We start from the raw sequence: 26651 nt of genomic DNA on the forward strand, positions 1-26651 counted from the left end.
CAAGAGCGGAGGAAAAATTCAAGACGTTCCGGTCATTCGCGTGCTCCTGCCCGATTACAGCAGATCAAAAGGCCACGCTCATGAAGTTTTTATGTATCTCTGTGCATAGGTGCCAGACTAAAATTCCACAGATGTCCAGTTCAGTCCCAGGTCGGTCCTTAAGGAAGTTCCACTACCACCAATACCACATTGGATACGATATTTGGGGTCAAAATCAGTACATTAACCTGTATGTTGTATAACATCAAAACAGAAGTATCGATACCGGGAGTATCGCAAAATATCGATTTATTACGTCGTTTATAGAATTTCTTGACCATAAAAGGTCTTGTTTAGAATGCAAGGCGAATTATGAAAATTACACTGTGCTTTTATGAAAAAACTTGAGTGTCAAATCAGTTATCGACGTAAGCATTAAAAGAAAAGTATTCCAACCGCAGACAAATTACAAGCCATCATATAAACTGTCCTATTACAGTGCTTTAGTACAACTTCTTCTTTGATAAAGATGCACTCATTCACAACGAGCTTTTTTTTAAAAAAAACAAACGCACTCAATGCAAGATATAAGAATTATTCTAGGTTTTCATTGACTAATAGGCAACGGTCTTGCCGCAGCGAATACACCGGTTCCCGTCAGATCACCGAAATTAAGCGCTGTTGGGTGTGGCCAACACTTGGATGGGTGACCATCCGGGCCGTCATGCGCTGTTGCCATTTTTCGGGGTGCACTCAGCCTCGTGATACCAACTGAGGAGCTACTCGACCGAATAGTAGCGGCTCCGGTCAAAGAAAACCATCATGACGACTGGGAGAGCGGTGTGCTGACCACACGCCCCTCCTATCCGCATCCTCATCTGAGGATTACACGGCGGTCGGATGGTCCCGATGGGCCACTTGTGGCCTGAAGACGGAGTGTGCATTGACTAATACATGTATAAAATCAATAAAGTAACCACTTTTTCGAAGTAAATATGTAAGTGGTTAATGATGTTGAAATTCACTCTAAAACAAAAGGAGGAGCACCACGAAGGAGTAGTACGAATGGGACGCAAATCTGTAGATGAGATGTGCATGTAGAGACAAAAAAATAATTACAATTTCAGAAAAATTGGATGATTTATTCACGAGAAAGAGTTTCACAAAAAAATGTTCAAATGTGCGAGAAATCTTATGGAACTTAACTGCTAAGGTCATCGGTCCCTAAGCTTACACACAACCTAAATTATCCTAAGGACAAACACACACACCCATGCCCGAGGGAGGACTCGAACCTCCGCCGGGACCAGCCGCACAGTCCATGACTGCAGCGCCTGAGACCGCTCGGCTAATACCGCGCGGCAGAGTTTCACAAATTGAGCCATTCAAAAACGTGTTGGTCCACCTAAACCCCTTACGCATGCAATTATTCGACTTGACACTGATTGATAGAGCTGTTGTATGTCCTACTGAGGGATAGTGTGCCGAATTCTGCCTAGTTTGCGTGCTTGATCGTCAAAATCCCGAAATGGGTGGACACCTCAATTGGGGAGAAATCCGTCTACCTTGTTGGCCAAGTTAAATAAGGTCTGGTAAGTACGAAAAAAAGCTGTAAAAAGCCCAGGATGGTTTGCCGTGTACGGCAACATAACGGGGCTTAGAATATTGTCAACGTACCGCCGTGCTGCTAGGGAGCGGCGGATCGGTGAATGGCAACCAGACGCGTGCTCCTATGAAAAGAAATGACAACCCAGGCCACCACTTCTGGTTACCAGGTCATATGGCGGGCGGCAGATTGGCTGATGTCCCACGGCTGTCCCGGGTGTCCCCAGACACGTCTTCGGCCTGGAATCGCATTGACTAGCGTAGAATTGTCTTCAGTGATGAGTTCTGCTTCGAACTGAGCCTCGATAACCAACGAAGATGTGTCTGGAGGCGCCCCCAACAGCGTTGCGATACCAATCTGAGCAGTGCGCGGCTCGTGTTCATGCCGTTTCTTGCTCGACAGCTTCTCTTTACCGAACTGTCGCCTCGTTTCTTATTCGATTTACTGGCGTCACTAAGTTACTGGCTTGCCTGCCCGTGCGTGGCAGCAGCAGCACGTATCGATAAACGTACTGTCGTATTATATTTGAAGCGACCGCTAGTACGAGGGCAGTTCAATAAGTAATGCAACACATTTTTTTCTGAAGCAGGGGTTGTTTTATTCAGCATTGAAATACACCAGGTTATTCCCCAATCTTTTAGCTACACAACACTATTTTTCAACGTAATCTCCATTCAATGCTACGGCCTTACGCCACCTTGAAATGAGGGCCTGTATGCCTGCACGGTACCATTCCACTGGTCGATGTCGGAGCCAACGTCGTACTGCATCAATAACTACTTCATCATCCGCGTAGTGCCTCCCACGGATTGCGTCCTTCATTGGGCCAAACATATGGAAATCCGACGGTGCGAGATCGGGGCTGTAGGGTGCATGAGGAAGAACAGTCCACTGAAGTTTTGTGAGCTCCTCTCGGGTGCGAAGACTTGTGTGAGGTCTTGCGTTGTCATGAAGAAGGAGAAGTTCGTTCAGATTTTTGTGCCTACGAACACGCTGAAGTCGTTTCTTCAATTTCTGAAGAGTAGCACAATACACTTCAGAGTTGATCGTTTGACCATGGGGAAGGACATCGAACAGAATAAACCCTTCAGCGTCCCAGAAGACTGTAACCATGACTTTACCGGCTGAGGGTATGGCTTTAAACTTTTTCTTGGTAGGGGAGTGGGTGTGGCGCCACTCCATTGATTGCCGTTTTGTTTCAGGTTCGAAGTGATGAACCCATGTTTCATCGCCTGTAACAATCTTTGACAAGAAATTGTCACCCTCAGCCACATGACGAGCAAGCAATTCCGCACAGATGGTTCTCCTTTGCTCTTTATGGTGGTGAACAATTGTGACAGCACTACCAACAGAGATGTCAAGTTGAACACTGAGTTGTTTGATGGTGATCCGTCGATCATCTCGAACGAGTGTGTTCGCACACTCCGCCATTGCAGGAGTCACAGATGTGCACGGCCGGCCCGCACGCGGGAGATCAGACAGTCTTGCTTGACCTTGCGGCGATGATGACACACGCTTTGCCCAACGACTCACCGTGCTTTTGTCCACTGCCAGATCACTGTAGACATTCTGCAAGCGCCTGTGAATATCTGAGATGCCCTGGTTTTCCGCCAAAAGAAACTCGATCACTGCCCGTTGTTTGCAACGCACATCCGTTACAGACGCCATTTTAACAGCTCTGTACAGCGCTGCCACCTGTCGGAAGTCAATGAAACTATGCGAGACGAAGCGGGAATGTTTGAAAATATTCCACAAGAAATTTCCGGTTTTTTCAACCAAAATTGGCCGAGAAAAAAAATGTGTTGCATTACTTATTGAACTGCCCTCGTATTTCCGGCTCGTCGTGTGTCGGGGGTTCAGTCGAGACGGAGTGCCTGTGAGATCCGGACAGCCAGTACTCGCCGACCGCTGGCGAAACACATGCACTGTCCGACGGGAGGAGACTGGAGCAGGAACAACCGTTGGTTGGTCGTTAGGTAGGTCGTCTCATCGGGAGACGTGTATTTGGTCTTTTGACCGTTCCTGGACCTCGTCAGTTGGTCATCTTGTCAGACGTGGGTCGGTTCCTTCCTTGTGCAGAGATGTCGGGTGTCCAATGGGCAAGTGTTCCCTCTGCATGGTTGGGTCCGAGTCAGTGTGCCCGGTCGCCGTGTTTCCGAGTTCCGAACGCACATCGAGGGAGTCGGGTTGGAGCTGCAGTGAGCTCTGGACAGCCATGACTTGCCCGACCGTTACCGACACACGTAACTTGAATGAGGACGACCTTGGTTAGTCGTTCGGTCGGTTGTCTCATCGGACAACGTGTATGGTCGCCGACCGCTTACGGACACAATGTGTGTGTCGACTTGTGGTTTCTCCTTGCTGTTCTACAGGATTGTCGAAGTTCTTAGTGCAAGTGTTTACGTGGAACTGTGTGTAGCTTGTCTGATTTCCACTGAGGAGTTATGAATGCTGTCTGCGTACTGGAGTAGGCAGTCGGTCGGTTGGAACAGAACAGCGAGTGTGCGTTTTCTCACCGTGCTGATGCTGTCCGGCACGGCGTGTAGTTCGACAGTCTTTGGTGCTTGTTTATACATTTTTGAGGGGTTATTGTGCCTTGGCTGTTTTTAGTCGCCAATTTTGAAGACGTAGTGCTGCTGGTGTCTTCGTCCTCGGCTGATATTTTCCGTTGTCGTGCCATTGGTCGGCGGAAGGGAATTGATTAGGTTGTTGGTCGGTCCTTCAGCCGTCCCTGGGCCGGGTTGCCATCTGATTACTTAATCTTATTCTTGGCTGCCTGTCTCACCTAAATTAGAGTTACCTCCTCAGGCCAACCCTTGGAACCCTTCTGAGCACCACTGTAGTGTTGTTTTTAGATTGTGATTTTTGTCTCAAGTACTGTGCGGCCTTCAGCCGCCTATTAATTTAGATTTGATTTTAAAATAAGGCCTTCAGCCGTCTTAAATTAAAATTTGAAAGGTCATTTGTTTAAAACCTTTTAAAATTTTCTTACTGAAATTTATGTTATCCAGGCCTTAAGCCCTCAGATCTTCTATTTTGTAACTAAGGCCTTCAGCCGTGGGTATTCCTTAAGGCAATTTTAATAAATTGTGTTATGGCCTTCAGCCATATTGTTTAGGAATTCTCTTCAGGGTATGTGTCTTTAAGTGTTTTAGCAAAATGAAGTTTGTATGTTTGTGCAACTAACAGCAACTGATTTGGCCCCCTTTCCACAATCTGATCCGCTCTGTCCTGCGAACCCAGATTTTACAATCTGACCTGACTGTTGCCCAATATATGGTCCGACAGGTAGGAATGATGGTCTAGGTTATCATTTCTTTTCGTAGCAGAAGATGCCTGGTTGTCGTTGGTGGCACCCTTACACCGCAGCAGTTCATCGACGATATGCTGCGCACCCTTTCGTTGCCCTTCATGGCAAACTATGGCTCTGAGCACTATGGGACTTCATCAGTCCCCTAGAACTTAGAACTACTTAAACCTAACTAACCTAAGGACATCACACACATCCATGTCCGAGGCAGAATTCGAACCTGCGACCGTAGCGGTCACGCGGTTTCAGACTGAAGCGCCTAGAACCGCTCGGCCACACCGGCGGGCCATGGCAAACTACTAGGTTGGAAAACGTCAAGTTGCACTACAGCCCGAGATTTACGTGAAACTGTAGGACTCCCTATAACTGACTGTGTGAGCAACCTAAAATGTCGAAACAAAGGCAAAGGCATGTTTGCTGGAATACGACTACGTCTAGTTAGGCACTGTGGTGTACAAACCAACCCAAGCGGTTGAGAGCAGTGTTACACGCTGTAGCATGTTCTATTGAAGAGCAAAGATGATTTGAGTGTCGCGCGACCAGGTGCTTTGTTTGGAAATTCCGTTACATAAGAAAACTTAGCAACATTCACTGGACAATAATATGGCAAGGTAGACCGCACAAGCTCGCTAATGGGTTTCCCCCTTTTTGCTTCGTTCCTTTTGACAGGGTAGATTGGACAAAATCGTTAACGTTTTTTGACTTCGTCCTTCGCTTATTTCTTTAGATTGTCCTACATTATTGGTGATATTACCTTATTTTGCACGATCGCCTTCAGCACTTTCCACGGTGTACACGTTGCTCGTCCAGCGAGACGACCCACAATGCACAATGTTTCTCACGCGCGAATATAAAAAAAAAATACGGTTCATATGGCTCTGAGCACTATGGGGCTTAACTTCGGAGGTCATCAGTCCCCTATAACTCAGAACTACTTAAACATAACCAACCTAAGGACATCACACACATCTATGCCCGAGGCAGGATTCGAACCTGCGACCGCAGCGGTCGCGCGGTTCCAGACTGTAGCGCCCAGAACCGCTCGGCCACTCCGGCCTGCCACGAACATCCAAACAGCTACTTATTAACCTAATGGATATGGTTTACTAACTGTAAGGAAGCTCGCTTTGTGTTTGGTCACCTTCCCTCTATTTTGGCCGGTAAAAGGAAATGTCAAGCGATAGCTACATTTTTTTAACCCAATACTGCTTTTACACGATCTAGTCACATTAATGTGAACATCGCCTACGTTCAATCTCCCATACTCACATGTGGCTGGAGGCAGTACTAGCAGTGGAGGGTATATAAAACTTGTCGGCGGGTGGCGGGAAACAGTACAATCGTTGTCGCAATTCGAAAACGGTTTATCTGACACCGAAATGACCATGATCATTGCCTTTCGGGCAAAGCGTAGGAGCATTTCCGAAAAGCCTAATCGTACTGCTGTGGTTGAACTATTGCAAAATGGCGCTACACAGAACCGGCGCCGAGGCAACGACAGGGGTACCACGAAAGAGGAGAGGAATGAACGACAGCTGCGGAGACGCATTTCGGAGAATACATGTGCAACTACCGAGTAACTGAATCAAGGGTCTAACAACAGTATCTCCTCAACGGCCGTTCAGCAAAGGTCGGTGCAGCGGGCGTCTGGTTCATGCACCCACGCTGATCATCACTGACGAGGACCGGACTTTGCACGCCAGTACCACAACCGGAGTCCACTGGGTAGTGTAACGTGACGTTTCAGATGAATCACGTTTTATGCCCCATAGAGGAGACTCGTTGGTGTGAACGGCGTGAAACGGCTGAAAGCAAAGGGTCCAGGCCACAGGAGGGAGCGTTATGGCATGGGAAATGTTTTCGTGGCATTCCCTGGGTGATCTCGCCGTTCTAGAAGGCACAATGGAACAACAGAAGTATGCAACTGTCCTTGGGTACCATGTCCATCCTTACATGAAATTTCTTTTCCCTCGGCACGGTGGTATCTACACTCATGCTCATAAATTAAGGGTAATTGCAGAATGTGGTGCCACACAACGTGACATTACCCAAAACTGGCGTTAATAGCATAGGCACATAGGGAACACACACGACATAGATCTGTAAGTCCACGGTATTGGCGATAAGTTGAGAAAACCATCCCGAAACACATGTGCTACAAAACACCACTGTTTCCTGGGCAAGTACCCCGACATCAGTATGGGATATGATCACCATGCACACGTACACAGACCGCACAACGGGCTGGCATACTCTGGATCAGGTGGTCGAGCAGCTGCTGGAGTATAGCCTTCCCAAGACGTGTAGCGATACGTCGACCGAGAGCACCTCAGACGTGCTCGATGGGGTTTAGGTCTGGAGAACAGTCAGGCCACTCCATTCGCCTGATAGCTTCTGTTTCGAGGTACTCCTCCACGATGGCAGCTCGGTGGGGCCGTGTGTTATCAGGAGGAAGGTGGAACCCACTGCACCCCTGAAAAGGCCGACATACTGGTGCAAAATGACGTCCCGATACACCTGATCTGTCACAGTTCCTCTGTCAAAGACATGCAGGGGTATACGTGCACTAATCAGAATCCCACCCCACCCCATCAAACCACGACCTCCATACAGGTCCCTTTCAAGGACATTAAGGGGACGGTATCTGGTACCAGGCGAGAATCACTGTTCAGACTATATCTGGACTCGCCCGTGAACATAACCTAGGACCACTGTTCCAATGACATTGTACTGCGTTCTTGACACCAGGCTTTACGGGCTCTCCTGTCACCAGGGGTCAGTGGAATGCACCTTGCAGGTCGCCGGGCGAATAAACCATGTCTGTTCAGTGGTCTGTAAACTGTGTGTCTGCAAACAGCTGTTCCAGTGGCTGCGGTAAGGTCCCGAGCAAGGCTACCTGCAGTATTCCGTGGCCATCTGCGGGCACTGATGGTGAGATATCGGCCTTCTTGTGGTGTTGTACACTGTGGACGTCCCGTACTGTAGCACCTGGACACGTTTTCTGTCTGCTGGAATCGTTGCCATAATCTTGAGATGACCCTGTGGTACACGGAGGGCCCGTGCTACGACCTGCTGTGTTTGACCAGCCTCCAGTCGCCCTAGTATTCTACTCCTCACTACGTCATCAATGTGTGTTCTCTGAGCCATTTTCAACACACAGTCACCATTAGCACGTCTGAAAACGTCTGCACACCTACTCGCTGCACCGCACTCTGACATGCACCAATACACCTCTGTATATGTGGACTGCTGCCAGCGCCACCGTGCGACGACCGCAGGTCAGATGCACCGCATGGTCATACCCTGAGGTGATTTAAACCCGCAAACCGCCCACCCGACCGTTGTTTCACCATGTGTCAGCATTATCCTTAGTTTGTGAGCATGAGTGTACATACTGGACAATGCACCGTGTCACACAGTTCGCAGTGTACGTGCGTGGTTCGAAGAGCACCAGGATGAGCTTACCGTACTCCTCTTGCCACCAAACTCCCTGGACTTAAACCCAATAGAGAATCTCTGCGACCATCTGTGGCAGTTCGCGCCATGGATTCTCAATAGAAAAACCTAGCGCAGCCGGCCACGGCACTGGAGTCGACACGGCTCCACATCCCTGTAGGTACCTTCCAGAACCTCACTGACACTCTTTCTGCACGTCTCGCAGCGGTCCATGTTGCTAAAAGCGATTATTCAGGCTTCTGACAGGTGCTCAAATCAACATGACTGGGCACTGTATTTCGAGTTTAAACCTCTATGGAGTTAAAGTGTACTGTCTCTCAACGAACAGAGGATGCAACATTTTTATTTTCGCGTAGTCTATTTCACCATTTTATATTTCTTTAATTGCTGCTCATACGAACAAAATAAAATTGTGGGCGAAAACACCGGGACTACTATCCACAGCGATATCGAATCCTGCCTGGTGGGGCTGCAGGCACATGACGCGAAAAGAAAGGTTTATATGCGGAGCAGACGAATGGGGAATCGATCTAGCGTCGATACGCGCCGAAAATGGGGAAATGTTCTGACCTAAGCGACTTTGACAAAGGCCAAACTGTTATGGCACGTCGCCTGGCAACCAGCGTGTTGGAAACGGCGAAGCTTGTAGACTTTTTGTGTGCCTGCCGTGAGCATCTGTGGGAAGACTGTGACACGGCGAGTACGTGACAAGTTGGAATACATCCGCGACTCGTCACAGAAAGTGGGTGCCAGATGTCTGCCAGTTCTGTAAGAGGGATGTGTGGTGGTATCTAGTAGAGCACAACGCTGCTTTATTGTTTCGGTGCAGGTTGTTCAGTGCACATTAATGAACGTGGTGCTCTGCAGTAGGCGACCTCTTACTGTTCCCACCTTGACCCAATGCCATCGTTATTTGCAGTTGCAATGAGCGCGTGATATTCAGATTGGAGCGTGGATCAATGGAAACGCGTTGCCTGGGACGGTTGAAAGATGGACCATACCATGGACGCACACTGGTGGGAGGGGGGGGGGGGGGAGGGGGGGCGGCAGTGTTGCCTATGGGAAACATTCACCTGGGTTTCTATGGGACCTGTGGTAGTAATACAAGTCACTACGACAGCTCTGGACTGCCTGAACATTATTGTAGACAGCATGCATCACTCCTTGTTTGATGACTTCCGTGATGGCTTGATCTGAACCCAAAAAACACATATGTGGCGCTATAGGGCGCCAGCTCCAAGCCCACAAACCACCAATCCGTAATTTAAGGGAACTGATCTGTGCATTGATATATAGTGCCACGTTACTTCCGGAACCTACCAAAGACTTGAGGCGTCCATGCTGCTACATAGTGTTCCAAAGGTGGACCAATACGCTCCTGAGCATGTGGTCATAATATTCTGGTTCATCAGCGCAGTACATCACCTTCTGATATAGAGTCATACGAGGAAGCTGAAGTGTGTGTGACACCTATCGTGTGCCGGTAATAGGAGAAGTATCCACGATGGAAGAGCACGTTCAAGCTGCCTTCTGCACATCCAATCCGTAGACCACAATCCACTCAGGAATGCCGATTGGTGATTATAGTACAGTACTGACGGGCTGTATGTCGTAATGCGTCTATCTACTCTTCTTTCTACGGATTATATCCCAGAGCTCTAGGTTCAGGGATGTGATCTGATGAACTGAGATGGAAGTTAAGCAAGGGCATATTGTATGTTACGTCCCTGGCAAGAAGATCGACACACTACTCTTGTCACATGCCTTGGTGAGCTAGAATCCTAAGAAAGTTCACCAAAGTTCCATACAACTATAGTTCACAGACCTTCAAATTGTAATCGTTTCTGTCTGTCCATATTACTTGGAAGTTGATGGCAGACACTGTGCACAAGAACATAAGATGTGATTCAGTCTAAATTTAATTAAAAGTCAGATCAAAAAGAAAATACTTATGGATGGAGTAAGTGCCTTGCCTCGCTGGAGTACACGACAAATAGGACAGCTAACAGTATATTTGGAGAATATAACACCACTTTAAATTGGAGACCATTCGTCATTTATACAGACACTAGAGAAAGCGCCAAGACAGTGAGAGGACAAGATCAATAAGACGGAGGAACTATTCCACTGACGCACATAATGTAAGAAAACAGAATTAATCTAACATTAAGGCACATGTACATGTAATTCTCCCAAAGAGAGAGCCCACCCAGGCAATAAAGCATCAATGCACGTCACGGAAAATTTCTTAGTGGATTAAACCAGGCAATATTGAGGTCACATGGGAAGGCCATATGCAACCAAACTAATTAATACGGCTATAAAACGGGCCGTTATCGGCAGAGAGGTTCAAAATGGTTCAAATGGCTCTGAGCACTATGGGACGTCTGACGTCATCAGTCCCCTAGAACTTAGAACTACTTAAACCTAACTAACCTAAGGACATCACACACATCCATGCCCGAGGCAGAATTCGAACCTGCGACCGTAGTAACACCGCGGTTCCGGACTGAAGCGCCTAGAACCGTTCGGCCACTACGGCCGGCGGCAGAGATGTGGTCCATTAATCATATGTTGTACGGAGTAGTCAGCGTACGTAGCAGCAGATGAAGACATAGTTTATTCAGCCAAGAGAAGAGGATGGGAAGATTCTGGGGACATATAACTTCGAGGTAAGTAGTTATTGTACATTTTTTGGAACAGCATTGAACAGAGAATACCTGTCCCTGGCTCAACGAATAATACTTCGGAATTTCAGTAAATAACAGGATCAACTTATAGCTGACGACTTGTTTCCTGTACTGCAAAGAGAAGTGGCCATACATTAATACTGAAATAGGCCCAGGGGGCCAATAATTGGCGGAACGTGTGTGACTTAGAACACTCGACTCTGAATCATTTCGATAGTTTACTGACTGCAGAGTAAAGGGTAAGAGATCTGGCATCTCACCTACTCTAATTCTATATAATCTCAATTGTATCTAACAGCTCAATGAAAGTGTGATATCAAAGCAATAACTTACAGCTTCTGGAGAATCTATCTGCAACATTGCTTCTTTATAGTTATAATACTGACATTATCAAATTTCCAATCAAACAAGGAAATTCTTTCTCTCTCTCATTTCTGTTATAAAGGTTGTGAAGGCTGAATCCTTTTCAGAAAAGCACCCCAATGTCGCCAACGTCCTTATTGCACCATGCAAGTAACACCAACTCCACACTGGTGAATGGCAACACCTATGCTGGGACGCAACAAATCCAAGCACCCTGATGCACTGTGATTACTAAGCAGTCGCTGCCTCTTCCATTAACACTCACTGCTCTGGAGTGTGACCACAATGTTCGAGATCAGGACAAGAGAAGAAGCTGTCGATGCATGGTTGATTAGTTATCTGTGAATATTGTGCCCTACTTCTCAATGTTATTCATTGCAAGTCGCGCAAAGGTGCAAGTCGTGCAAAGATGGAAATCCTGAAACTGTTCAAAGCTGCAAATGCAGGCACAGCAAGAAAGCCCTCAGGATGGCATTTGGAGGGTGTTTCTTCCATGTTACAAAGAAGACAAGAGTGTATTCATGCCAGTGCGTATCACACATCAGTACTGAGTGGATTGAAAGTTTAATCATTTATTACCATTTATCTCATGGATAAAATACCGGACTTGTTTCGAAAACAGTCTACTTCCAGTACAATTGCACACAATTTCAATAAGAAATTACGGTTTCAGTCGTCACCAGGCATCTTCATCTCGTAAGGCAGATACAACAGTTCACATCATCCACTGAGAAAACAACATTGGCAATGATGCCTCCAGTACGACCATAATTTCGCTCTTTCCAAAATATCGGACTGTTGCTTGAAGGTGTGACACTATTTCCGTCACTGAAATAAAACAATGAAATGCAGAAGAAATGGTACTGGACGCCAAAATGTAGGAATCTAAATGGCACCTGCATGTTGTTAGGAAGCCAGAAAACAGGTTTTTCATGTGAAGTTCCCCAATAGCAGCATTAAGGAAGGAGAGATGTAGGAGGATCTACAACTACATCCATAAACCACAAACCACCATATAGAACATCATGTAGCGTACTTTAATCGTTCCCTTTCCGGCTCCTCTAGTGAATGGAGTGAGGGGAAAACGACTATCTATATGCCTCTGTACAAGCCCTTATTTCTTTTTTCTTGTCTTCGTGTTGCTTACGCGAAATGTTCGCTAACAGCAATAGAACTTAAATATTGGTGCTCAAAATTTTTAACGACGTTCCGAGAAAAGACTGTCGTCTTCCCTACAGGGATTTCCATTAAAAGTTCACAGAGCGTTGCCGTAATACAGGCTGTCACATGCTGATCAAACCTTCCGGTACAAATACAGCAGCAAGCCTCTGAATTGTTTCGATTACTAACTTTAATGCGACCTGGTGGGGATCCCAAGCACTCGACCAGTAATCAAGATGAGTCGCACTAGTGTTCTATATGTGGTCTCCTTTACATAGGATGTCCGATGTTGCAACAAACTTCCAGGGGGTTATAGAGGGTATCTTGAGGAATAAATCCACGGCAGGAACCTGTATCCAGAACCGGTATCCAAAGATCCTCTAAAATCTCCAATGCCTTTGGGTATGTAGGAGACATATAGATTATAGCTATGGTAAATGGTGTCAGAAACCGCCATCGACCAAGGCAACAAGAGCATCACATTCATAGGAGAGAACGCCTGTCTTCGCAGCAACTAACTACACCTTCTGCATTGGCGATTGTGGCAATCAGTTGCGACCACTGAATAACAAACAACATTGCTAGACGTTTCGCCTACAGTTCGTCAGTGTACACAGTCATGTTTCCTGCCGAAAGGTTGGTGCAGTGGCAGCGCTAGCATCTGTAACTTCGAGGCTATGCAGAGTAGTTCGATGACGTTTCCGAACACGGTTAATATTCTCCATCTGATCCTCAAGACAACCCCTCGAAGTTTGTCGCAACATTTCAGGGCACCCTGTATGAAACCTACGCTTATCTAAAATTCTCGCCACAAACGGAAGTCAACCATGCGCCATCCCTGCTACTATCCACACGAATTCGTTCTATTTCATATCGCTTTTAAACGAATTTAAAAGACGTGACTGTCTCAGGCAGCCTACTACTAATGCTGTATTCTAACACTACAAGATTGTTTTTCTACCCATCTGCGTGAGCTCAGCCGGCCGCTGTGGCCGAGCTGTTCTAGGCGCTTCAGTCCGGAGCCACGCGGCTGCTAGGGCCGCAGGTTCGAATCCTGCATCGGGCATGGATGTGTGTGATGTCCATAGGTTAGTTAGGTCAAATGGTTCAAATGGCTCTAACCACTACGGGTCTTAACTTCTGAGGTCATCAGTTCCCTAGAACTTAGAATTACTTAAACCAAACTAACCTAAGGACATCACACACATCCATGCCCGAGGCAGGATTCGAACCTGCGACTTTAGCGGTCGCGCAGTTCCAACAAACATTGTAAGTAGGCTGTTTAGGTTTTTATGTCAGTAACGTCACGTAGCGCTCTGTATGAAAATCACTGGCTGTGCTGTGTGCAGTCTGTGGTTGGTTAGCATTGTTGGAATATTCGCTATTGTAGTGTTGGGCTGTTGTGAGCAGCGCGTGGCGTTGCGCAGTTTGAGGTGAGCCGCCAGCAGTGCTGGGTGTGGGGAGAGAGATGGCAGAATTTTAAGAGTGGACGATCTGGACGTGCGTCCGCCAGAAAGAGTAAAGTTGTAATACTGGATATCATGATAATGCCTTGTGAACATTATTAAGGTAAATACATTGTTTGTTCTCTATCAAAATCTTTCATTTGCTAACTATGGCTGTCAGTAGTAGTACCTTCAGTAACTAGAACCTTTTATTTAGCTGGCAGTATTGGCGCTCGCTGTATTGCAGTACTTCGAGTAACGAAGATTTTTGTGAGGTAAGTGATTCATGAAAGGTACAGGTTATTGTTAGCCAGGACCATTATTTTGTAGGCGTTTTTGAAAGTCAGATTGCGTTGCGCTAAATATTGTGTGTCAGTTTAGTGTTGATCAGAATAAGAGAGTAATGTCTGGGTACGTTCAGTTTTGCTCAGCTGCCTGTCTCGGGCATGGATGTGTGTGATGTCCTTAGGTTAGTTAGATTTAATTAGTTCTAAGTTCTAGGCGACTGATGACAGAAGTTAAGTCGCATGGTGCTCAGAGCCATTTTGCTCAGCTGTTTGAAAATAAAATAACGTAGAGGTTTACCAGCACTATTTCTAAATTTTTCTAAGGGGATGTTTCAACAGTAGCAAACTGTTGTTCCCCTTATCCGTTAGATCGTTTATGTGCGTAGAGAACAAGAGTGGAACTACCACAATTCTCTGCGGCACTTCTGACGATACCCTGTCTCTGGTAGTGTCGATAGACTGATTTGTGTAGGCACAACAATTTGCTAATGGATGATGATAATGGTGAGCCGTCAAACAGTACGAAACGAGCCAAACAAGGCTGACAGCTCGTCTTGGAGAGAGTGGAGGAGACGCCCGCTGGGTATTGCGGCCGTCGCTTCCCTCTGGGCCACGGAGAGAGACAGACAGGCACGAAAGGACGGACAGACGGTTCCGCGGCGGCGACTGTTTTTCCAGCCGATTGAGACCAATTACCGGCCCGGGGGGAGAGAAGACGGCAAGCAGAGCCGGTGCCATAATTAAGGAGCGCGGCTGGCGGCAGATATCGGTCGCGGCCGGAGGGGCGCAGAATTGGATATCTGGCGGAGCAGCCGCGCAGAAATACCTCATTTCCGGCGGCATTCTTCCGCAGATGGCAACTGCGCTGGCGGAAGGGGCGGGGAGACGGGGACGAGGAATAAGCGGGCGGAGCCGCGGATAAAAATTCACGGTTAATTCGCGTCCGGAAACGGGAGGTACGCGGCAACCCGGTCCTCGATTCCAGGGGCCCGTCTTCTCCTTAGCAACTCAAGGCAGATTCTTTTCAGTGTAGTTACGCTTCTAAGCATAAAAAATAATAAATGTAGTGTAGTAAAATTTCGGAAAGACATTTTACTAGGTACCATATATACGTGGTTAACATTCCAAGATCACAGGTTCACGTAAGCACGAGATAAGCCATGGCAAATATTAAATGCTTGTACATTAACAACCGGTGTAACCGCCAGAATGTTGACTGCAACCGCACAAACGTGCGTGCACTGTGTTGTACAGGTGCCGGATGTCAGTTTGCGGGGTGGAGTTTCATGCCTTTCCCACTTGGTCATGCACTATAGGGATGGTTAATGCTACACTACATGTCCATTAAAATTGCTACACCACGAAGATGACGTACTACAGACGCGAAATTTAGTCGACAGGAAGAAGATGCTGTGATATGCAAATGATTAAGCTTTTCAGAGCTTTCACACAAGGTTGCCGCCGGTGGCGACACCTACAACGTGCTGACATGAGGAAAGTTTCCAGCCGATTTCTCATACACAAACAGCAGGAGACCGGCGTTGCCTGGTGAAACATTGTTGTGATGCCTCGTCTAAGGAGGACAAATGCGTACCATCACGTTTCCGACTTTGATAAAGGTCGGATGTAGCCTATCGCGATTGCGGTTTATCGTATCGCGACATTGCTGCTCAAAATGGTTCAAATGGCTCTGAGCACTATGGGACTTAACTGCTGTGGTCATCAGTCCCCTAGAACTTAGAACTACTTAAGCCTAACTAAACTCAGGACATCACACACATCCATGCCCGAGGCAGGATACGAACCTGCGACCGCAGCAGTCGCGCGGCTCCGGACTCAGCGCCTAGAACCGCTAGACCACCGCGGCCGGCCATTGCTGCTCGCGTTGGTAGAAATCCAATGACTGTTAGCAGAATACGGAATCGGTGGGTTCAGGAGGGTAATACGGAACGCCGTGCTGGATCTCAACGGCCTCGTATCACTAACAGTCGAGATGACTTGAAGCTGTCAACAGTTTTATAAACTGTCATCCTACTCCTCCTTGAGTATCTTCGACTTCTGTACGGCATCTGTCAAGGCATCTTATCCGCATGGCTGTAACGGATCGTGCAGCCACGTCTCGATCCCTGAGTCAACAGATGGGGACGTTTGCAAGACAACAACCATCTGCACGAACAGTTCGACGACATTTGCAGCAGCATGGACTATCAGCTCTGAGACCGTGGCTGCGGTTACCCTTGACGCTGCATCACAGACAGGAGCGCCTGCGATGGTGTCCTCAACGACGAACCTGGGTGCACGAATGGCAAAACGTCATTTTTTCGGATGAATCCAGGCTATGTTTACTACATCTACATCTACATGATTACTCTGCAATTCACATTTAAGTGCTTGGCAGAGGGTTCATCGAACCACAATCATACTATCTCTCTACCATTCCACTCCCGAACAGCGCGAAGGAAAAACGAACACTTAAACCTTTCTGTTCGTGCTCTGATTACTCTTATTTTATTTTGATGATCATTCCTACCTATGTAGGTTGGATTCAACAAAATATTTTTGCATTCGGAAGAGAAAGTTGGTGACTGAAATTTTGTAAACAGATTTCGCCGCGACGAGAAACGTCTTTGCTTTAATGACTTCCATCCCAACTCGCGTATCACATCTGCCACACTCTCTCCCCTATTACGTGATAATACAACACGAGCTGCCCTTTTTGCACCCTTTCGATGTCCTCCGTCAAGCCTACCTTTGGCTCGCCTTCCCCACAATATTAAAAATGGTTCAAATGGCTCTGAGTACTATGGGACTCAACTGCTGAGGTCATTAGTCCCCTAGAACTTAGAACTAGTTAAACCTAACTAACCTAAGGACATCACAAACATCCATGCCCGAGGCAGGATTCGAACCTGCGACCGTAGCGGTCTTGCGGTTCCAGACTGCAGCGCCTCTAACCGCACGGCCACTTCGGCCGGCCCCCACAATATTATCTATGTGGTCTTTCCAACTGAAGTTGTTCGTCATTTTAACACCCAGGTACTTGTTGAATTGACAGCCTTGAGAATTGTACTATTTATCGAGTAATCGAATTCCAACGGATTTCTTTTGGAACTCATGTGGATCACCTCACACTTTTCGTTATTTAGCGTCAACTGCCACCTGCCACACCATACAGCAATCTTTTCTAAATCGCTTTGCAACTGATACTGGTCTTCGGATGACCTTACCAGACGGTAAATTACAGCATCATCTGCGAACAACCTAAGAGAACTGCTCAGATTGTAACCCAGGTCATTTATATAGATCAGGAACAGCAGAGGTCCCAGGACGCTTCCCTGGGGAACGCCTGATATCACTTCAGTTTTACTCGATGATTTGCCGTCTATTACTACGAACTGCGACCTTCCTGACAGGAAATCACGAATCCAGTCTCTAGTATGATAAAAAAAATTATTACTATTATTAGGTTAAATATATTTCAATTCTATCAATTTAAATCTGTGTTTCATACTAGAATGTCGTGTTCCCAGTTTGGCACAGCTTTGCCACAGGACACACGAAAGCGGTCGAAGACGTCCGTCTTCTGGTCGGCTCCTGATCGTTGTCAGAAGGAGGATAAGTAATTATCTAACTCTATGGTGCGATCACATTTCAGCTCCTATGTTCGCGTTTTTGTCACAAGTTACAGTCACTTTTCTCCTTCGTTAAAGACAATTCTTGCACTGTCCAACACCTCCGATAACAATAACTTGCTGAATTACAGTCTCGAACATAAATTACTTTAATGTTATTAATTAATAATGTTGTCTGCACGCTGGCAAGACCGCTCACTTTTTTAGCTTAAAGTCGACCTTCTCCTTTACGCTTTCACACCACAAGCAGAAGTACATTAAAATCTGAAGATCTACAAACGTTTTCTACCGTCATCTTTAATTTAGATCGAAGCGGAACGACAGTTCAGCTTCTGTTAAAATGTTTCTTTGACTGCGCAATCGATGTATTAGCGTCCGCGCTAGATGCGCATCTTTACAGTTACGTAAATTATACAAAACAAATGTCTTTCAAAGAATACTCAAAGCTTTCGTAGTACGGAAATACCAATAATATTACAAGTCGCACAACTGAGACGATACCCCATACGCCCGCAGCTTGATTAGAAGTCGCTTGTGAGGAACGGTGTCAAAAGCTTTCCGGAAACCTAGAAATACGGAATCAACTTGAGATCCCCTGTCGATAGCGGCCATTACTTCGTGCGAATAAAGAGCTAGCTGCGTTGCACAAGAACGATGTTTTCTGAAACCATGCTGATTACGTATCAATATATCGTTCCCTTCGAGGTGATTCATAATGTTTGAATACAGTATATGCTCCAAAATCTTACTGCAAACCGACGTCAATGATATAGGTCTGTAGTTCCTCCTACTAACCTTCTTAAACACTGGTGCGACCTGCGCAATTTTCCAATCTGTAGGTACAGATCTATCGGTGAGCGAGCGGTTGTATATGATTGCTAAGTAGGGAGCTATTGTATCAGCGTAATCTGAAAGGAACCTAATCGGTATACAATCTGGACCTGAAGACTTGCCCGTATCAAGCGTTTTGAGTTGCTTCGCAACCCATAAGGTATCTACTTCTAAGAAACTCATTCTAGCAGCTGTTCGTGTTTCAAATTCTGAAATATTCCATTCGTCTTCCCTGGTGAAGGAATTTCGGAAAACTTCGTTCAATAACTCCGCTTTTGCGGCACAGTCGTCGGTAACAGTACCATCGGCTCTGCGCAGCGAAGGTATTGACAGCGTCTTGCCGCTTGTGTACTTTACATACAACCAGAATTTCTCCAGATTTTCTACCAAATTTGGAGACAATGTTTCGTTGTGAAGCCTATTACAGACATCTCGCATTGAAGTCCGTGCCAAATTTTGCGCGTCTGTAAATCATGATGGTCGCATCCGTGTTTGGCGACATCGCGGGGAACGCACATTGGGAGCGTGTATTCGTAATCGCCACACTGGCGTATCATCCGGCGTGATGGTATGGGGTGCCACTGGTTATACGTCTCTGTCACCTCTTGTTCGCATTGATGGCACTTTGAACATTGAACGTTACATTTCAGATGTATTATGACCTGTGGCTCTACCCTTCATTCGTTCCCTGCGAAACCCTACATTTCAGCAGGATAATGCACGACCGCATGCTGCAGGTCCTGTACGGGCCTTTCTGGATACAGAAAATGTTCGATTGCTGCCCTGGCCAGCACATTCTCCATATCTCTCACCAACTGAATACGTCTGGTCAATGGTGGCCGAGCAACAGACTCGTCACAATACGCCAGTCACTACTCTCGATGAACTGTGGTATCGTGTTGAAGCTGCAAGGGCAGCTATACTTGTACACGCCATCCAAGCTCTGTTTGACTCAATGCCCAGGCGTATCAGGGCCGTTATTACGGCCATAGGTGGTTGTTCTGGGTACTGATTTCTCGGGATTTATGCACCCAAATTTCGTGAAAATGTAATCACATGTCAGTTCTAGTACAATATACTCGTCCAATGATTACCTGTTTATCATCTACATTTCTTGTTGGTGTACCAATTTTTATGGCCAGTAGTGTCGTTGTGGATGACGCTGGAATTGTCGTCCGATGATAGACCCGTTCGTGCTCGAGTGGAGACAGATCTTATGGTCAGCCAGGCCAAGGAAACATGCCGACACTCCTGAGAGCATATTGGGTATGTGGACGAGCGTTATCCTTTTGGAAAACACCTCCTGGAATGCTGTTCATGAAGGGCAGAACAACAGGTCAAACCACCAAGTGGAAGTAAAAATATACGGTCAGGGTGCGTGAGATAACCACGAGAGTGCTCCTGCCGTCATGTGAATTCGCACCCCAGACCATAACTCCAGATGCAGATCCAGTGTGTCTAGCACGCAAGCCGGCCGAAATGGCCGAGCGGTTCTAAGTCTGGAACCGCGCAACCGCTACGGTCGCAGGTTCGAAACCTGCCTCGGGCATGGATGCGTGTGATGTCCTTAGGTTAGTTAGGTCTAAGTAGTTCTAAGTGCTGTTGGACTGATGACCCCAGAAGTTAAGTCCCACAGTGCTCAGAGCCATTTGAACCAATCTAGCACGCAAATCAGTTTGGTTGCAGGCGCTCACCTGGCCTAACCAACACACGGCCATCATTGTTACCGAGGCAGAATCAGCTATCATCAGAAAAAGCAACAGACCTCCACTCCACCCTCCAGTGAGCTCTCGCTTACCACCACTGTAGTCGCAAACGGCGGTTCTTTGCACTCAATTGAACGCACGCTAAAGGGCGTCTGGGGTGGAGCTGTCCTTGAAGTAACCCATTTGTAATAGTTCGTCGTGTCACTGTAGTGCCAACTGCTGGTCAAAGAGCTGCTGCAGATCCCACTACGATGCGCCAGAGCCATACATCGATCAGGACGGTCTTCACTCTCGGTAGTGCCACTTGGCCGTCCGGAGCTCGGTCTTCTTGCGACCGTACATTCTCATGAACACCGCTGCCAACTATCGGGTACAGTGGCTACATTCCTGCCAAATGTTTCTGCAGTATCGCAGGAGGAACATGCAGCTTCTCGTAACCTTATTACACGACCCCTTTAAAACTCCGTGAGCTGTTGATAATGGCGTCTTTGTCGCCTTAAAGGCATTCCTGAATAACATCAACTCACCACGTACAGTCTCGAAGGAACTAACACTCATGACCGTTACAGCGTGTAATTAAAACAAACCTGATATGCGTTCTCATAATGCGCTACTAGCGCCACTCTTAGGCGACTGGTGCAAAATTTGAATAGACACCATTTTGCAGATGTTAAGACACGCCTACCAACTTTCGTTTATGTCGCTCAGCTCCTTGGTGTTTCCGTCAATGTAGTTACAGCTCAAGGATAATGACCGCAAAATGACGGACTTTATTTTAAAGTGCATCGTTATCTAGAGTAAAAGAAAGGTGACCGAGAAACTAGTCACCAGCAGGAGATGATATGCAAATAGCGAATTACATAGCCTCTATCGTTGAATATGGAATCAAGATTCTTCAGGAATGCAATGTCCAACTGAACCCATTTATTGATGATTAAAAAGTACTGAGACCCAGATTTGTTACGAATAAATAAGCCGGTCATTTAAGGAAAGTATTGGTGGCAACAGTATTATAATTTCCATATAGCTCGACATTGCAGTCAGTTCAAAAGGCAAACATTCGTTACTTGGCCGATGTTAGGTTCTGAGAGCAACGTAATCCCGTAGCTGCATGTACGAAGTCTGGGGCTGCCAGCACAAACGCCGACTAGCTCTGACTACACTACACTACTCTATAATTCACTACACTTAAGTGTAGACGTCGAGACTCACCAAATAAATCAGCTTTCATCGCAGCCTAACACCCACGCGCACAATCTGGAACAGAACAGGAAAATATTTTAGTAACAACGTACTATAACAATGTCTACAACAATTTCATTACTCAAAGTGACATTATGCTTCCTTACAGGGAGGGTATTGCAGTTTTGACAGCTTATCTAGAGTAAATTAAAAAAAAGAAAGATGTAGCTGCAGCAAGAGCTGAAGGAATTTTGGACATAAATGATTTATTTTTTCTATACCCATAAATGCTGCAAAATTTTATGTCTTAACGTCAGTAGTTTTTCATTGCTATCATTCTGCCTCAGAAACAGCTAGTAGTTATATTGTACATGAGGTGTCACATGAAGCATACTTAACAGAGTTTGTCATAGTTTCTGGTTCTGTCGTCTTATTTGTTATTGTGCTAGATGTGTTAAAGAACTTATTTTCTCCACTACCGCTTCTGTAACAATTAAACTTGCATACCAATGTTTTCATTTTATTTTACCGCGAAACCACAAAGTCCCTGCAATCCGCTGCAACGTTAAACAAGGCGACAGCAGCGGAAACTATGACGAGCTCGGGTGTTCACGGTTTGGAAGTGTTCGGTTGCCGGCAGAGCTCTGATTTTCATCGCATACTATTGCAGCTCCTGGTTGCGAGTTAAAATGATTCGGTTTAAAGACACGCAGCGTCAAGGTACGGGAGTCACATACAAGGCGTACGAATTTACTTCGCTTTGAAGACAATTATAAAAGAGACTGCATTGTTCGGAGAGAAACATAACACGTCTTTGCTATTGTATAGTATACGTGTGGACACTCAAAGAATAAAAACCACACCAATGTAAATAAAAAATGTAGGACCTCAAGATGAGAGCTATGGCTGCTATTTCTCCACCGTATTTTCAGACATTTGCTTCTCATATAGTTGTCTAAAAATTGTCACTAACCGCTTCTGGCTGCAAAATCTTTAATTCAATGTGCTACTTGCCATTTCCGGTAAACACACTGTTTCCAAGCGAGCTTCTTGCAAAGCGCTGTGCATGGCCGTCTCACACATGTCAGACAACTTGTTAACGATGAAATGAAATGAAATGTCGTGTGGCTAAGGCCCCCCGTCGGGTAGACCGTTCGCCTGGTGCAGGCCTTCCGATTTGACGCCACTTCGGCGACCTGCGCGTCGATGGGGATGAAATGATGATGATTAGGACAACACAACACCCAGTCCCTGAGCGGAGAAAATCTCCGACCCAGCCGGGCATCGAACCCGGGACCTTAGGCTTGACATTCCGTCACGCTCACCACTCAGCTACCGGGGCCGGACCTTGTTAACGAAACTGTTGAATGCCGGTTGTTGCTCGTAATGCGCGAGCACCATCCTAAGTAAAGCTCTGTACCCAATGTGACCGGTACGGAAGACGTATACCGTTTTTAGGTTCTGAACATTCTAGATAATTTTAAAATTGGGGCAACCACAGCTAAAAGTAGTTCTACATTATTACTTCACAGTTCCTACACTGAACAGCTTTTTTTTTAATACGCGTGTTGAAACTATTAAAATGAAACTGAATGAAATGTCCAGTGGTCCGCTGTAGCTGTATTTGTTCAGGTCCCTTTTGAACCCCCACACCCGGTTTCGAAATTTTGAGTTCCATCTTCTGGTGTTGCCCGTATTAGTTCAGTTTCCGTCACCATCTCTGTACCCAGACAGCAGACACAGCACCCACTCGCTCGTAGCTCATGTAGTCATCTGGTATGTTGGTGGCAAACGCACATGAGCGTGTCAGCTGTTGTCACTACAGGGCCTAGTACTTCCCTGAATAACGTCTATGAGGGGCATTTTGTGGCTTGTCATAAACCGACAAGAGCATATTTTAATGAGAACGTGTAGGGTTCGCGACTTAACTCAGACATGATTTTCATCATTGACGATGTTTTTTTTTCTCATTAGACGGTAGTTTTTTATCAGCTGAAGAATGCTGAAATCTTATAACATTTATATTTACACCAACTGGTAGAGTGGGTTTATACTGACCTGAACAAATACAGCTAAAGCGGACCACCGGACATTTCGTTCAGTTCCATTTTAATAGTTTCAACACTTGTATTCAAAAAAGCAAAAAAAGGAAAAATGTTGACTGGATGAACTGTCAAGCAATCATGTCTGAATTTTCCGAAAAAAAAAAAAAAAATTGTTTGGCGCACATACTGTAGCTAATATCTGCATTTAAAATTAATTAGTCTAGCATAAAACAGGAATAAAAAGTCAACTATACTGTACAAATTACATTTGTATGTCTTTTTCGTTTTTCTTGACGTATTGTATTCCTTTGTTCGTTGTAACTATCCACTAAAAGCAATTAAACGAGTAAGAAAAGATGGAGTACTCTTCAAGAATTTAACTACGAAATGAAATATAATCAGACGTGTTGGTTCGGTTATACGTCACCTTTATTTGAGTATTTCAACCCTCTGCAGACAAATAAAAACTTTGATACATCAACAGTTCAGCATTACAATATTACACAAGAACTTGGCTCAAGAATTTGTTGAAATTAAAAAAAAAAGGTTCAAATGGCTCTAAGCTCTATGGGACTTAACATCTGAGGTCATCAGTCCCCTCTACTTAGAACTGCTTAAACCGAACTAACCTAAGGACATCACACACATCTTTGGCCGAGGCAGGATTCGAACCGGCGAGCGTAGCAGCAGCGCGCTTCCGATCTGAAGCGCCTAGAACCGCTCGTCCACAGCGGCCGGCTTTGAAATTAAAACATATAGCTCTTTACTACATGATAAATTCATTGGTGAATCTCAAATCTTAAGATGATTTACAGTGATGACAAATTGTTCTTGTTCCATTTCTCCCTACAACAGAAAGCCATCCATCTCTTGCGGCTTGTAAAAGTTCTGCCGAAAGCACAGCACTGTGGTATTATTTGTATGAAAATAGAACATGTCCTACGTATGGACGTCGACAGAAATTTATCAAAGAGAGAATCATGACTCCAAATGTGCCGTTTTGACCTAACCGACTAGTTGAGTTAGAGAACGTGTTGTGCCACAAGTAATAAATTTTACAGGAAGTACACCAAGCCCGTTGTAACTTTTGATAGTTATACAGTCATTTTTTTAACGCAGATAAATGTTATACCTTGAAGATAAGCATATTTCATTAAGTCATTCGAAGTACATCTTTTATATAATTAATTAGAACATGGAAGTAGGAAACCTTCAAATAACCACCAAACTGATTGGTAGAACCAACTCTAAACAGCCTAGAACCGAGCCAAAAGCGTTCTCTACTCCCTGGTACGGCGTGTTGTGATGTTGCCATGACAACTGGTCTAGAGAACTCGTATCCATACTGCTAGATGCCGCACCCATGTAGTGTAAGAACCATATAGGTAGTTTAAAAAGGTCGAAACATATTTTAGACATTGATATTTCACTATTTTTTCCTCTCTTTCAAGGCATATATTTGTATTTCTTCTGGATTTGGGCTCACTATCTACAATATAACACATGATCGTGATCTTCACACTCTACTACAATCGCCCTACCATGTAAAACTGGATGAAGTCCCAGCAAGCTTTGGTTGAAATGGCTCTGAGCACTATGGGACTTAACATCAGAGATCATCAGTCCCCTAGAACTTAGAACTACTTAAACTTAACTAACCTAAGGACATCACACACATCCATGCCCGAGGCAGGATTCGAACCTGCGACCGTAGCGGTCGCGCGGTTCCAGACTGAAGGGCCTAGAACCGCTCGGCCACACCGGCCGGCCAGCAAGCCTTGATGGGTCAAATGCAAACCTATTGTAAGACTGAGCCGTACTGCAGCTGAAGCGGCAACGCTTGTGGTTAGTGCGGATGGATGGCGGCAGGTAAACTTAAGCCATTTTGAACTCTTCTGGATGCTGGAACCGACGCTTCCTGTAGCTCATTAAGGGCTGTACAAGGAAGCGACAACAAAAAGATCGGATATTCTATATCGACAACGTTCTGTAAAGGTTCACATCCCTCAGAATAATAAAACACCGAAACCGCCACCACGGCACGAAAAACAGTATAATTTTCCGCGGACAATCTGACAACTAAATATTGTGGCGCTTACTAAAACCATAGTGTTTCCCCTTGCATGCTAAATACGATGTTGAGTGGAATCAGAGACAATCATTTCTAGAAATGCATGGAAATTCCAAAGTTAATCTACTGCAGATTTAATTTTTCACTTTGCAGAATAGTGTGAGTTGCTATGAAACTTCCTGGCAGATTAGAAATGTATGCAGCACCGGTATTCGAACCCGGGACCTTGGCCTTTCGCGGCTCAATTGCATTACCGACTGAGCTACCCATGCACGACTCACGGCTTTACTTCCTCCAGTATCTCATACCTACCTTCCAAACTCCACAGAATTTCTCCTGCAAAACTTGCAGGACCAGCACTCCTGGAAGAAAATCTGTCAGGAAGTTACATTATCAGCGCACATTCTGCTGCAGAGTGAATAATTCAACCTTCAGACATCACTCAGACTGCGGGTAAGCCACGTCTCCGCAATATCCTTTCCTCTGAGAGAGCTCTGCTGTCCACTCACATTTATGTGACCACCTGTCAAATGCCTGAATAACCGGCTTGCAGCGCAGACCGCTAGGAGAAGTGTAGGAAGAAAATCGATGTTATTGGAAGTATCGATAGGGATCTGGAGCCACTTCGGCTCCACTGCCGTGGCCAGCTGCGCTAGGATACTTGGTTGAGAATCCATGGCGCGAACAGCCCGATCGAGGTAGTCCCACAGAATTTCGATTGGGTTTAAATCCAAGTAGTTTGATGGCTAAGGGAGTACAGTACACTCAAGCGTGTACTCTTCGAAACGCGGACCTATACCGCAAGCTATGTGATTTGCAATGTCCTGCTGGTAGAAGCCATTGTGCCGAGGAAAAACAAACTGTATGTGGGGTGAACATGGTCCCCA

General features: G+C 45.9%; 1 protein-coding gene and 1 pseudogene across 1 annotated transcript in view; one reads left to right on the forward strand and one right to left on the reverse strand.

Annotated features, from left to right (window-relative positions):
• LOC126419875 (ankyrin repeat domain-containing protein 50) overlaps window positions 1-26651 on the reverse strand; it is a 513285-nt gene that overhangs the window by 335709 nt on the left and 150925 nt on the right. The window contains exon 2 of the mRNA XM_050087125.1: window positions 21679-21723. The gene's annotated coding sequence lies outside the window, so the exon portion shown is untranslated. The remainder of the gene's footprint in view (window positions 1-21678; window positions 21724-26651) is intronic.
• Window positions 600-717, forward strand: LOC126420102 (5S ribosomal RNA; annotated as a pseudogene).

Source organism: Schistocerca serialis, chromosome 9 (assembly GCF_023864345.2).
Source record: "Schistocerca serialis cubense isolate TAMUIC-IGC-003099 chromosome 9, iqSchSeri2.2, whole genome shotgun sequence".
In the NCBI taxonomy this organism is placed as follows: Eukaryota; Metazoa; Arthropoda; class Insecta; order Orthoptera; family Acrididae; genus Schistocerca; species Schistocerca serialis.